Raw genomic sequence first — 12,675 nt, 5'->3', positions numbered from 1 at the left:
CATACTGTCTGAGCAACTGGTCTAATAATTATACTTCTGTATTTAAAATACGAAAAAAGAGTTGGAGGAACAGGCTAGCAGCCTTGCCTTTCCTCTTCCATGGTTGGTGTGATTTTTAAAGAAAAAAAGGTAAGCTGTAAGGAAACACTGCTGAAATCTAGCCTCAAGAGAAGTCTCTCTCTGTGGGCATCATCTCATCAATAAAGGTGCCTTCTACAGTTCTGAATAAAACATAAGAGAAGTGGGATTAAGTCCTGTCCTTAGTATTCCCTATTGCCTAATTTGAGATTGTGGTCTGATAAGCATGCCAAGGACTTTGGTACTGTCTTCTTCCTTCCCTCCCTTCCTCCCATCAGCCTTTACTTCTGTTTAGGGCAGAGCTGAAGGACAGAAAGGAGAAGGAGTCGTCGTCCTCCTCCTTTTCCCTGGGCTGATACAATCTCTTCCATCCCTGGACTTGGGAGCATTTGAGCTAGTGGCTACCACTTGCTATACAGTGGCCTCCCAGCTCCAGCTTGCTTGGCCTCCCAGGAGTCCAAGTGACAGGCGTGAGGTAGCCCAATCTGCTGTTGAGGAGAACCAAGATTTCAGGATGTTTGTGCTGGGTGGCTCCTACAGACTGAGTGGGAGGCGAGTTGAGGATCAAACTCCACGTTCAGAAATGCATAGTCCTAGGCTGGACACAGCCTTGGTCTCTGTAGGGTATAAAGACTCCTGACTAATGGTAAAATAGGGGCAGCCCATTATTACTGGGCAGTAGGATGAGATCTGCAGGGAGGGCAGTCTTCTCCACTTCAGAAGCATGGGATGTATTTGGCATGGTTAGGGAACAGTTATGTCAGGCTTTGAATCTGCCATAGGTAAGTCATGTTCCCTCGACAGATTCGATCATGTAGCCTCTTAAAAAGTTACTAAATGTCCTTCCTTTTGTTCTACTCCACAGTTCAAATTAAAACATGCTGTCCAATTTGTCGGAAGTTGGCATTTTTAAAAGTAAAATGTGGTAATGTAAGAGTGATTCATCTCTGAAGACACATTTCCTTTTGATCGTTAGATAACAGTAGAATAATGGAGATCTTTCAAAGTATTTATGTAAAGCAGCATATTATTAACCCACAAATATAGTCCAAATTCAAAAGACATAATTAGGGTGCTTTAACTTCCTCTGTTTGTATCCTGTTTTTTTATATTAGAAGACAGTTGTAGATCAGAAAAGACATGGTCCTGGCAGGTGATGGGTATATATGAGCAAGAACTTCCTGTGAGATATTGACCTGGTCACAGTCAGCTGCCCTGAAATTTGTTATCTATCTAATATGTCTAAGGAGTAACATATCAGAATCAGTCCATCCAAATGCCTCAAGAAGATCAATAAAAGGATAATAAATCCGATAATTCTCTGTGATCTGCTCTGGTGTGAAGCTACTGGGGAAGCCTTGTACAGTAAAAAGATTAATTCTAGTACACATTTGCTAGGGTGACAAATACCCTGCGCCAGAACTGTGGCTGGTGAAAAATTAATTTCAAATTCATTTTCAAACTTTATTTTCTGCAATAATCTGCTGTCATGAAATTGAATGTGAACAAATGGCAATTGCTGAGGAGATTTGCAAAAGGGAAACAGACCCAAAGTTTACAGAAGGAGTTTTCCAGCCTTTTTTTGCTTTTGCGAGTCTCACACTTAATTTCTGTTCAGCAAAAGAAACATCTCTGTCTTTGATATTGTTCTAATTTTTAAATCATAGTAATTACAACAATAAACCATTCTTAAGTGTAATTCCTAAAATTTTGCTGCACAAAAATATGACCATGCCTTAAAATCAAACAGAATACTCTTTGTCCTCTTTTTTTCATATCGCCATACTATCATAGTATCTGCCTTTCATGAATCTAGATAAGGAAAAACTTATGTTGAAAGAAAAGTAGATGACGGAATCCAAGAACCACCCTACCCCCAGTCAGTGAAGTCTTGTTCCTCAGAAATACAGGCTCTGCTGATGGGAGCTCAAAGGGCTTGTTGCATTGTTATAAATTCAAGTCCGTGATGTCACATCTTGATGGGTGCCAGTTCTGGGATGCATCTCTGAGGAAGAGAATTCAGACCTACTTTAAATGTCATCTTTAACTGTACACACTTAGTGTTGCACCCTTTCTGCTCCAATTAGTGATATTTCAGTGAAGGTAATAGGTATAATTTCATTAAGCCTTTGCCTGCAGGCTTCTAGGTGTCTAATGGAAGTCAGCTCAAAAGTTTAGGTTGCCAGTTTTAATAAGTACAGGTATCCTTAAGCAAATTCAGCAATATAACACATTCTGGATGAAACCAAAATGGATTTCAGGCAGTAATACTGGTGAAATAAGGAATTAAAAAAGTCTTTATAATCTTAGTGAATTGCTTCTTGGCTTAGCCAGTAGTTATATTGTCAGACATCTTCAGAAACACCAAAATGGCACTACCCAAGTAATTTTGGAGATTGTATTGGAGCATTATAATAGTTCCAATATAATAGTTTGAGTACAAAATATTTTAGTACAATAATTTAGTACAAAAAACTAGTACAATAATTTTAGTACACAAATGTCAGGATTAGGGAGGAAGTGTTTCAGGTTCTGGTTTCTAGTGTGTCTTACTCTTGGGAAAGAAAAAAAAAGACAATGGCAAAATAGCACGTGAAAAGGAGAAGTTTGGACTTAGCCTATTGCCATTTGAAAAGAGAAGGAAGAAGACAACACCTTGGTTCACTTTCCGTATTTCATAAGCTCTCAGCTCTTGTTTGTTCCCTTACTTTCATCACGACTGTAAATTATCTGCTGTCAAGGCATTGAATTCTGAGGGACTATTTTAGCAAAATGATACATCAAGGAAGCTGTAGCGGTAGCACAAAAGCAAGGATAGAAACATTTCCTTTTATCCCACAAAGAGATATTGGTTTAAGATGTTCAAACTATTAGCATAGCTACTTTTGGAAATAACCGAAGATGGCTCAAAAAATATTTTCTTAGTTTGTCAATAGCAAATGCAGATGCGGTGTTTATTTTTGCCTGTGGACTTTATTTAATTGTATGTGTTTTACTCTTTTACCTTACTGTGGAAGACAGTATTACATTCATGGTAATTTTTTCCTATTACACTTACCTTAAATAAGAAGTTACTCTCATTCCCTATCCAAGAGAAGAACCATGATGTCTCAGTATCACAAGATTTTGTTTTGGTATTTTGTTCCCCTCCCAGGAGCGATGTTATCTTTCACAGGGTTTGGTTTGATTTTGCTTTAGGAACAAAAATTTTGATTTCCATTGTAGCTCTACTTCTGACCCTCCACAAGATGTTGATTTGAGATAGGTGTGCTGTAGTCCCTTGTTAAAGACTTAGACTCTATAATTTTGAGTATGCCTTATAATTTCTTATTCTATGGGCTTTGATAGTTTGTCTTCATCATTTATATGTTAAATGCCGTGTTTGTTCACGTTTGACCGCATTTCAGCATATTTAAATTGGATCTCACCAGAGATCGTTGACACACGTGAATTTGTACAAGCATTCTGCTTGTTTATCTTATGAAAGCTCTGATTTTTTTTAGGACAGTACTACATGTTTCAGGTTATTCTCCTATGCCTGTTACTAAGATTGACTATCACTGTGAAAGTGAATCAGTACATCGTGTTATGCAAAGTAGTTGTAGAGATATTCATTATGTGTTTTTTTTTTCTTTATGGTACATAGTTATATACCCTTTTCTCACCAGGTTGAAACCATGTGAAGGAGAACGTCATACTGTCGTGCAACTATTGAGTTTTTTATCGAATGACTACCAGTTGAGGGACTGAAATTTCAATGTATTCCATAAGCCGCATAACAAAACCCCATTGTGCCTGATTGCATTAAAATCTGTATTTCAAGGGTTAACAACATTAGACAAGAAGTAGTTGAAACCCAATAATTTTACCTGTGCATGGCTTTGCCTGTGGGGATTTCTGTGTATGCTAATAAAGAAAGCTAATCAGAAGCATGCCAGGCTTGTTTTCTTGTTTGGACCTACTCATCTACAGTATATGCATGGCTGACATTTTGAACTGTGGGTCTCTTGAGGTTTGGTCATCTAATCATATATGTATTCATATAAGTAGATACCCGGGCATGATATACACACATAGACATAATTCAACATTTGAGGTTAATGAAAGGGATGCATGCTATATTGGGATCAATTGCTTTGTGTTTTTGCATACCTAAAATATGTATTATTTTCAATTGAAAAAGAAATTTGCCTTGGAGAAATAATCATTTAATTATCGAATACATAAACTATAAGGAAAATATTTTATTTGCGTTCTGCAGGTAGGCCCTTGGTTTACACACTTCTTAGAACAAAATATTGAAAATATTTATTTTCTGTCTTCAGCCACCAAAAGACTTCAAACTCAGAAAGACACTTTGTTGCAAAACGTTTTCTTCTTGCCTTAAAAAGACTAACTGTGGGCTGCATACCTTTAGTTAAACCAGAGTGCTAGTGGAGTTCTGCTACTCCAAACAAAGAGGGTAAGGGATGTATTAAGTCATTGGTACTTTACACAATAAAAGATTAAATTAGTTCCTTGTAAACTTGATTGCCACTCTATTGAAATTATGCATGTTTACAAACTTTCTTGAATTTGGCTCAAAATCTGCTGATGACTGTGAAAAGAGAATGCCTGAAAATAATGTTTATAAATTATATATATATATATATATTTATGGGTTTTGTATTCCTTGTGGTCACAGCTTGTTCTTTAATAATCAACTCCTCCACTTTCTTTTCCTGTGTGTGTCCATATTGGTTGTATACACATCCATGTGGATTTAGGAGCAGAAGCCAGTTTCCACTTTGGTGAACGCATTACCATAAAAATTAATGAAATTCCAATAATATGACCTTCAATTTGACATACATAGACCTCTTTAGTTCACTTATGTTTAATTCTACAACGCTTATCTTCACACTTCTACAATTACTGGATATTTCGAAACTGTTGCCATGGTATTTAACATTCTATTGTATACTGGATACTTGGCAAATACAAGAAAGCTCATAAACCAAAGTAACAGTGTCTTGTAAATGGCAAAAAACAGTTTTTCAAAGGAAGGCACTTTATTATATTTATATACTCGATCAAGTTTACTGATGATGATGCGTAACCCATAAAAACATGGCTTGAACTCTAGATGTCAAGTTGAGTTTGACAGGTTGAGAAGTGAAGTCTTTTATTTATTTGTTTTCCCCTTGCAAATGATCAGACTTGATAGGAATGAATCGAACAACAATAATCTTGGAATTACACAGTGCAATGTTTTTACAGAGTCATTGTTTCTGAAAGAACTGTGCATTGTCTTTATGTTACAGGCCTGGAAAGTAACATTTTCTGTAGACGTCAGCTTCTTCTGGTGTGATGCCCCATTCTTCTGGTGACGCCACATGCAGCACTGAGCAGCACTGGCAAATGGAAGAGGTCTCTTGGAAGAAGGTAGGTTACCTTCTTTTTCACAAGGGCATGGCTTGATGAAGTTCTTCATAATTACTTTTCTATTTAATATAAATGAAGTCAAACGGGTATTTTAAGTTTTGAAAATTTTGGAGATCTCACAGCTATTGCTGCTATTACCTGGTTGTATCTCTAAAATTATCAGAAAGTTATCTAAAATACTAGAAAGTATTTTCAAGATACCACCATTGCACTGCAGCAAACCCCACCATTCATGATTAGCAAGAGAAGTTAGGAAATAAAAGGATATATTTTAATTCCTATCATTGGTTGTGAGAAAAAATAGTGTCTATAGTATCAATGATTTCTATACTGGACAAAATTCACTGCTTGTAGTTTCAAAGACTATTGAAATAGCAGCAGAAGAAGCAAGTGCATGTGGTCTTTCTTCAACATGGTGCTGCAAAAATGGGTTAGAGCAAATTGGAGCTAGGAAAGCAAAAAAGAATAGATGTGAAAAGCTTAGAACTGGAGAAACTGGGAAAGAGACTTTTGCTTGGAGAGGACCCTTTCATTAGCAAACCCTGAAGAAGTACTGTAGGGTAACGGTAGAACTGTGACAACGGAGAGGGGCAGTTGTGAAAATAGAGTATTGCTCTGTATCTATGTTTTATTTCACCTTGATTTGTCATTGGTTTTGGTGGCTTCCTCTGTGTTGGTATCCACAGAACAGAGCCATGGTTTTTTTAATTAATTGATGCGTCCAGGTGTTATACTGGGCTACAAGGTTCTATGAGCTTTCATTAGTCTCACAGTTTTGTTCCAAAGCATTCTTGGGGTGTTGTGATTGCTACCTGTGACTACAAGTATATTCTGTAGTCCCTCTGCATGTGTTGTCAAAAATAGCCTATCTTAATTAGCGCTCTGTAGCCAAGGTTCTTTCTTAATAGAATGGTTTAATAAGAGTGATTTTGAAAAACGTTGTGTATTATTTATGTACATCATCTTTGGTTAAAGTGTAGTGCAATGAATAGATACTGCCTAAAGGCATTGGTTCCAGTTTACTATTTTCTCACTGGTAAAAGACATATTGAGGTGAGAGTTTGTTACTTAAACATGGGACTGGTAAATACGACACAAAACCTGCAATAGACCCATAACCATCTGGAATGGCAGCTGAGCCCTTGGCAGGATACCGTAGGGTATGCAAAATGCACTGGTTGCCTATGCTTAGCATTCCTATCCTATAGATCAGATTTGTATTGCAGGGAACCGTACCACCTAGCCTGATTCAGTTTGTATTGTGACAGATTGTAATCCCAGATTCAGAGGTGATGTTGTGATGTTGTAAGTGGGGCTACCTGGAGACCTGCAAAGAAAGAAATGTTGAAATGAAGCAAGTAAGGCAACAACTAGGAAGATGGAAGAGAGTAGGGAGGCCTAATTTATCTTATTTTTCCCAATTGCTTTTCCTACTTCTGCTCTTCATGGGCTAGCAACTCACCACTTTCAAGTGAGCGACATCTTTTCTGAGTTGTTCTGTCATGCATTATTTCACAAAAAGAAATGTATTAATTGCTCTATGCTGTACCGCATCCCTTCATTGTGCACCAAGTGTAAGGGAAAATATTATGGTTGGTATCTGACATGTGGAACTAATTTGCCTCCATTGGAGTTCAGGGAGAGGTCTTGACTATTATGGTGGAAGAAAACATTACGAATTATAGGCACATCGCCTCATGATGCTTCATTTGTAGTTTCCATTTGTGATGATATACTATGAATAAAATATGGGGATGCTATCCTGGCCCCATTGAAATCAGTAGGAGTTTTTCTCTTAACTTCAGTGAGGCCGTGACCCTGGGAATCTCTGCTGGCTCCTGGTGAAGAATTTGTTCTATTCATGCGTCTACCTAGACCTCCTCTGAGGACTTAGTTTTTAATATCACTACCAAATCTGCTTCTTAGGTAATAATTCTCTCTTATTGAAGTTTATTTGTACTTGATTTGGGGGATCCTATGCTCAAAGAAAAACATCTTTCTACACCTGTATTTTTCTATCCTTAAATATGACAGTATTGTTAGGGGTAATTATAGACTGACTCTCAGGAAATACTACACGATAAAAAGAGAGAAAGGACTTCAGAATAATTTCCCAAAGGATGGGGTGGCAATCCTATAGGTAAGATACAATATAAAACTATTCTGCTTGTTGAAGGCTCTAAATGGACTGCAAGAAACAAGGCTTAACTTGGAGAGGAAAGACTAGATCACTTAATAGCTCTTTAATATTGCCAGTTTCTGCGTTCACAAACTCTCCTTGAGCGTAATGTGGATTTTCCTTTACCGACTGTTTTGATTTGATAAGACCATTTTTGTCCATGGGTGAGAAGTTATTCTGAAGTATTATTCTTGCTTTAGTAAAAGACTGTTTCACATTCCTACAGTTGGGGCATGTATCAGCCACAGGTCATTCATAACTTACAAAAACTTATACTAAAGGGCATCAGAATTCTTACTCTGTACATAATTTTCTTTCCTATCAGCTGATTTGTTGTTTAACTGCTCTTTGCTCTACTGTATTCCACTCATTGTATAGAGCAAGCATAACAGTATATTAAAATTGGTGTGTGACAAATAGATCTGAATTTTGGTTGTCAAAAACATGAATGCTACATCAAAGCTTTTTCTGACTCTGGGATATTTTCTTAATGAAAGTATTAATTGCTTTGGAAGAAGGGACAGATGAAGAAAGTTGAGTGTGCTCTCTTCTGATACCTTATTTGCTTTATTTGTTTCAGTATCTCAGGTTCATTAAGGTCATTCATCAACTCCTATTGGAAGTTCCATTCTAGTGGTGGACCTTGTTTTAGGAAACTTACTATGCTTTTCATTAAAAATCCCTCCCAGTTCAGGCTGGGTCTTTAGAATTACAGGTGTAAAAAGTCTGTGCAGTCTATGTGTGCATATGTGTGCATTTGCACAGGTTTCTGTTTACGTTGCGGGTTTGAAGCCAAGTGGTAGAGATATTTCAAAAACTTCTCTTCTACATGTTGAGGCCAAAGTGTCCACAAGAATGCTCTTGTTATGATTTCTTATACAGAGTTATGCCAGGAGGGAAGCCCGGGAATGTATTGAGCCATTTATTGCCTAGTCCTATGGTGCTAATTTACCATTTTATGCTCCCTGCATTTTGCTTCATTCCTTTAAAACTATGTAAACCCCATTCTTTCCATCTTGAAATCCCTTGCTGAGACATTACCTCCATAGATAATGATCTTTGCATTGGCACTTCCTCTCGTTTAAGATGGTTAGCATTGCAGGGTGAGGGGGGTAAGATTATTTTCACAAGGGAGGAAACACAATGTCTGCCTACCGTGAGTATTGCTGCATTTAATTCTGCGTGCTCTTCCTGGTGTCACGGTTTGTCACCCTCTTTACTGACTTGTTAGAGATCTTTAGGACAGGGATGTTGTATGCATGTATATTACGTAAGTAATAAACCAAAATATTTAATCTTGCTAGCTCCTGTTAGTTTTTGATCAATACACTGAATCAGTATTAAGCCTTTGCTTTGTTAATTAACTTCCCAAAGCATACCACTTATTCAACTGGAAGAGTACCAAGAAAACAAGACCCTAGTGTTCTTCTCATCACAGTCGTCCCAGATTTTCAAAGTATTTGAAGTACCCTGGAGGTAGATAATCTTAAACTAATTTGTAAAGGAGACAATATAAATAAATCTATTTTTATACAAGATTTCATAGTGATAAGAATGTTTGATAGAGGGAAAATGATTCAGTGCAATTTGTAACTTGGAGAAGATAATACATTTGACTCCTTTTACTGTATGATACAAAAGGTTCATATGTTGCACAATGTTCATTTTTAATTAAACATTTTATCATCGCACAGCCTTTTATTGACATTCCTCATAATAGAGCTGATAAGATCTTGACCTACTCTTCAATAAAGCAATGTATAACTCAATATTCTGGCACACACTGTTCCCTTCAGAATTAAACACATGATTTTCTGATTTAATTTAAAAATCTTATGTACTTTTATTCACATTTATTTACTTTAACTTCTCAGATTTATGCCCTTGTTTGACTTACACAATTTGGATGCAACCATTTCTTGAACTATTACTCCTGTTTGCTTGAGCTTTTAGCTAGATGGACCATTTTATTGAATTTTCCCTCCCTTCTTTCTTTTCCCTTTTAAAATTTGCAATAAAAAGTGATTTATCACCTAATCTTGTTTCCTACTGTACCTTTTGAGTCCAATTTTGATTAGGTGCACTAACTTCCCTCACTACTGCCTTAATCATAGGTTTATAGAGTTTCTGCTATCACAGAAATTCCTTCAGGTACATGATGAGGAGATTCCTGAAGATGTCCCCAAAGATGAATTGCAAAGTTGGTCCCTGTCAGTACCCTTAAAGAGCCCTGTGATATAAAGCTTCCCAGGATCATGTGTTTAAGCCATACTGATAAGCATCCCTGTAGCTTGGCAGGATTTTCCCACCTCTAGCAGGGCTGCAGCAAGGGAGCTGGGAATTGATCCCTTCAATTGGTAATGGCTGCTGTGGTGCCTGCTGACCCAGGAGACAGCTGGAGACAAACCAGAAGTTGGACGTAGAGAAGCATCCAGAGGGGATAAGCCTAAGTCTCTTTTGAAGGGTTTGCTGTCTCCTGGGTTGGGTTTATTATGTCAGAAACTGTAGTATTCCTCCACACGTGAAAACCAGGATTCTCTAACGTTTTGCTACAGCAAGTCATCCCTTATGAGTTAAGCACCCACCATACTCACCTAAATAGGAGTTACATGTAGAAGATACGACATATGCCTACCTGCTGACCATCAGGTGTTGCAGGACCTACCTTCTCAGTAATCTCCTAACCTCTTGCTGTTTCAGCCATCTCAGATGATAACCACTCATCTACCCTGTGCTTCTCTTTCGTACTTTGGAAAACCAGCTCTGGGCACTTGCCGTTCGTCCTTATCCTTGTATCCCAGATCTGTCACTGTTCACTGTAAATGTATATTGATTTTAGATGATAATTTTGAGATAATTTAATGAACTAATTTGAAAATACGTTATGTAATATATCACAGAAAATGCAGAACTGCCTTGCACTTTGGAAAGAGTTTAAAAACTGGGAAACACTAAGCTCAACTATTGCAGGTGTATTCCTTATATCCTCACAGACTTCTAATCTTGCTTTGTCAGCATAGCAGAAGTTAAAAATTACAAAGGGCCTCAGAGTAGGAAGTTACCATGCGCCAGATGTGTGTCTTGCAAAATTAAACCTTTCAAGCTTTTTTGTCGTCAGTAAGGTCCAGATCCTCAAGGATAAATAGGCATGTAATATATTGAACTAACTAGTTATTAGATGCTTGAACTAAACCCATATTTCTGATTTTGTTCTGATTTTTTTTTTTCTTTGGGATGTTCTCCCCAAAACCTCCAGGAAAATACATGACCATGTTATTTGAAACTTAGAGGTTCATATTCAGATTCTCTAACTGTTAGGAGACAGAAGTATGCGAGACCCTGGAAAGTATGAAAGTGTGTGACTTGAAAGAAACAGTGCATTGTGTTTTGTTAATTGTTTTAGAACGTAATTTTTTAGGAAAAAGGAGGAAATCTAACAGTATACGTAGGAAATTCATGGCTAGCTACACCTAGCCAGGTTGGAGAACAGTATCAAGGGAAACACAATCCAGGTGTGCCTGGGCACACCTTGATTTTCAGCACAGGTGTGAAAAGCCATGCCTCTGTCTTTTCTGCCGCTGCCATCCATGCTTGCTAGATTAAGCTAAATCAAGTAAATGCCAGCAGAAGCTTATGCCGTTGTTTGCTGTGCAAGCACATGATTGATATGTTAAAGGTGCAGGGCCTCAGCGTCCCCAGTAGAGGAGAGGGAAAGACATCTGAGAAAATGAAAAAGCTGGTGAAGTTGTTTGTCATATCCATCCCTGAAAGCTCACTTGTTAAACCAGACCTAAGTCCTATCAGGTGAAGCTGCGTATTACATTAGAGATACTGGGCATCGCTGCTGAAATAAAGATACCCAATCTTAGTCAGACCACCGGAGCAGAGAGAATCTGTTTATGCATAGGAGGACCCTGCTCTTCAGAGGTAGTGATGAAGAGTGCTCAAGAACAGGCTTGTTTGCTCTCCTTTGCTCCTCCCACCCTGGGCAGTCCTGCAGCTGACATGGCAAATAGGAAGGAGTAACATGGGTATTTTGCTTGCTCTCTTTGGGTTTTTTTTTTGGTTTTCTTGGTTTGTACCTCTGCAACTTTGGGCTGGTTGGCACTGCTTGAGCTGGATGAACAGACTGTGCAAGCTAGGATGGTGACTGGCATCTTCACAGATGCATTGGTATTGTTTTTCCCCCAGCTTTTCATAACAAGCTTTCCTCTAGGTATTTTAAAGGGCTTCTAGAATTACTAAAATAAGATACTGGATTTTATACATGCTTAAAAGATGGTAGAAAAAAAAATCTGTTGTATTTGCTGTTGAAGATCTGTCTAAATGCCCCCTTGTATGTAGTGGACTAATAGGAAGATTCTTTTTTGTCCATCTTTAAACAGAAAGTAAAGGAGAATATTTATAGAAGAATTAAAAAAAAAAATAAAATCAATCCTAATGTCATCAATATAAATTTTCATAAGTGAAGTATTTTAAAATGCACCATGTAATATGTAGAAGATTGTTTTCATAAGAGTCACTTTAAAAGGAAAAGTTAGACTGTGTTTTTACTGACAGAACTCAAGGAAATGCAGATGTTATTTCTCCAATGAGAAATATTTCATATTGGTTAATTAAATAAAAAAACAACATGTGTAGCTATGGTTTTGATATTCAAAGATACACCCTTGCCAGAGGGAAAGCGAACGTGTGGTTTAACATAGTCTGCAATCTCATTTCAAGAGATCCGTGTTCAAATTTACATAAATTAGTATTTTGAATCCACTTCCTCGATCACGTTGTTTACATTGTATGTACAGCGTATAATCCGGCACAGTTAGCAAGCCCATGTAAGTACAAGTCAGCAACGGGCCACACCAGCTAAGGTCAGGATGACCTAGATAGGTAGCTCTGGCTTTGTTGCATGCCGAATTATCAGCTTTCTAAAACTCATGAAAATTCACAGCCACTTCATGTAAAGCCTAATTTGCTTCTGTATGCACTTGAGCCAG

At 37.6% G+C, this 12,675-nt stretch overlaps 1 long non-coding RNA gene across 1 annotated transcript in view; it reads left to right on the top strand.

The window, feature by feature from the left end:
* The window catches only part of LOC134521181 (uncharacterized), a 363,047-nt gene that overhangs the window by 45,464 nt on the left and 304,908 nt on the right, over positions 1 to 12,675 (top strand). The window contains exon 3 of the long non-coding RNA XR_010072674.1: positions 5,382 to 5,502. This is a non-coding gene — a long non-coding RNA (uncharacterized LOC134521181). The remainder of the gene's footprint in view (positions 1 to 5,381; positions 5,503 to 12,675) is intronic.

This window comes from Chroicocephalus ridibundus, chromosome 1 (genome assembly GCF_963924245.1).
Source record: "Chroicocephalus ridibundus chromosome 1, bChrRid1.1, whole genome shotgun sequence".
Lineage (NCBI taxonomy): Eukaryota > Metazoa > Chordata > Aves > Charadriiformes > Laridae > Chroicocephalus > Chroicocephalus ridibundus.
Note: the sequence above shows the minus strand (reverse complement) of the source record. Positions and strands in the feature narration are given on the sequence as shown.